This window comes from Corylus avellana, unplaced genomic scaffold, assembly GCF_965113065.1.
Source record: "Corylus avellana unplaced genomic scaffold, dhCorAvel1.hap1.2 HAP1_SCAFFOLD_128, whole genome shotgun sequence".
Taxonomy (NCBI): Eukaryota; Viridiplantae; Streptophyta; class Magnoliopsida; order Fagales; family Betulaceae; genus Corylus; species Corylus avellana.
Window position 1 is genome coordinate 10,490 of NW_028290533.1, and position 2,493 is coordinate 12,982.

Genomic DNA, 2,493 nt, shown 5'->3' on the forward strand with positions numbered 1-2,493 from the left:
ATTCAAGGAGACGACTTTTCATTATTCTTTCATTTTGATTATTCATTATAATCATTTTCATTATACATTATTCATTATACATTATAATAATAATATAATAAATATTAAAATTAAAATGTTCCATTTTATAACTATAATTACTATACAATTATTCATTATAATGATAGCTTATTATCATTAATATTTATAATTTTTATAATTTAATGATAAGGTTTGTTACTTTTTTAGTATAAACATCAACAAGATCTCCATCCTTCCTCCAAAAAGAATACTATGGTATGGCTGGGGTTTTATGAAAAAACCCAAAGCCCCTTATCGGATTTGAACCGATGACTTACGCCTTACCATGGCGTTACTCTACCACTGAGTTAAAAGGGCCCATTTTTTTTATTTAATTACTGAATAAGTCATTACCCACTATGAGTCTACTTATTCTAATATATATATGTACATACAGGAACGATAAATTCAATTTATCTAGTGAGTATAGGTAAAATAAAAAAATGGTTTATTAAGATTGGATTTTATAAATGCAATGAATTGTTTCAAAACCGACCCTAATTGAATTGACCCCCATCATAACGAAATTAATTTGATTGATACATGGACTTACCAATTCAACATAGATATAAGATCTTTCGTAGAATCATTGATAAAAAGATTTATTTTACTTGTTCCCCGAACTTAATTCTTAGAGAAAAACAATTTTCAATAACTTGTTGATCCCTATCCTTCTTCCCATATTTTCAGATTTTTTTTTTAATTTCAGATTTTTTGAATTTCCTGGCTTAGTGTAAGATAGAAATATATCTATCTAATCTTAACAAAATGAATGAAAGCGGAAGAAATGAAGTTTCATTCCCCTTTCTGATCTGGCGGACCAATCACTCCCCAAAAGGTCCTATACCTCGTATTATTTCTATTCTACCGATTTAGTTTATTATTTTATTTATTTTTTTTAATATTAATAATTTTAATAATATCGATTTATAATTAATATCTATTTATTCTTATATTCATTTTCTTTATTTATTTTATTCTTTGATATAATTCTATTTCTAATTAATTAGAATTATAATAAAATTGAAAATGAAATAAATATATTTAATGAAAATTTAATGAAAATAATATTAAAAAAAAATTATATGATTAGAATGAATGATTCATGAATATAAATACGAATCAAAAGATTCTATGGAATCAGAAAAGAGGGAAAGATCTTTCAGATTTAATCATACCACATTATATTGACAATTTAAAAAAACTGTTCATACAATGAGCATAGTATGATGGCGGTCGGGCATACTTGCCCCCATCGTCTAGTGGTTCAGGACATCTCTCTTTCAAGGAGGCAGCGGGGATTCGAATTCCCCTGGGGGTAGGTGTACTACGAAAGGAAGTTGATCATGAATTATCAATAAGCCGGGAATTGATTCTTCCTGGGTCGATGCCCGAGCGGTTAATGGGGACGGACTGTAAATTCGTTGGCAATATGTCTACGCTGGTTCAAATCCAGCTCGGCCCAATAATTGGCCGATCCACCATGAAATGATAGAACCCCATTTGTTGTTCCCCAGAAATGCCTGATCGGAATACGGAAGAATAAAAAAACTAAAATTTTCTGATATATTTTACCGCCGTTCATTTGCTCTCTTTATTTTTTCTCACAAATTCTGATCTTGCTTGCTAATGATCTAGATTCATACTAGATTCATATAAAGATCTGGAAGTATAAGGAAAAGAATAAAATAAAGAATAAATAAAAAAACTCTTTTTTTTTCATTGAAAGCTTTATTTGATTATTAATCAATTTATAAAAAACGAAAGGATTATTAACAATCCGTGAGGCGCTCTCACTAAAGTGCATATCCGTGTGTATATCAAATATATTACTCGCGTTTCTGTTACAATACGACTATTCTAATCTAAAATCTAAATAAAATAGAAATAAAATAGAAATAAAATAGAAAGGGTTTGAATTAAATCATAAGAATATGTATGATGTACACTTGATTTCCTTGGGATTGTAGTTCAATTGGTCAGAGCACCGCCCTGTCAAGGCGGAAGCTGCGGGTTCGAGCCCCGTCAGTCCCGACAGATCCAAATCCAATAAAAAAAATACATCAATTCATCTCTGCGTTTGCTGTGAAAAGGAGAACAAAAGAAATAGCAGAATTTCATTCACAAGAGGATACCCTCCTATTTTATTTATTTATTAGTTTCACATTTCTCATCAAATAAATATGGGAATTACCATTTATTCAACTAGTACCAATTGATAGGAGAAAGACATATGTAGATTAGTACAATGATTGGTAAAATTATATTCAGGATTCCAAGAAATACCGTACGGAGTCTGGCTTTTTCGATTATTCCCGATCTGTGTAATAGAGTACTATATGTTTACAGGGGGCTATACAGAAATGGAATTTGTACGATACAAAAAAGATTAACTTAACATAGTAACTTTGATATAATACTTTTAAGATTAAA

The 2,493-nt window shown here is 29.6% G+C and overlaps 1 non-coding gene across 1 annotated transcript; it reads right to left on the reverse strand.

The window, feature by feature from the left end:
- Nucleotides 1-306: 306 nt before the first annotated feature.
- On the reverse strand, nucleotides 307-378 carry TRNAT-GGU (transfer RNA threonine (anticodon GGU)). Its single transcript has one exon. It is a non-coding gene; the product is annotated as a tRNA-Thr (tRNA).
- Nucleotides 379-2,493: the final 2,115 nt, after the last annotated feature.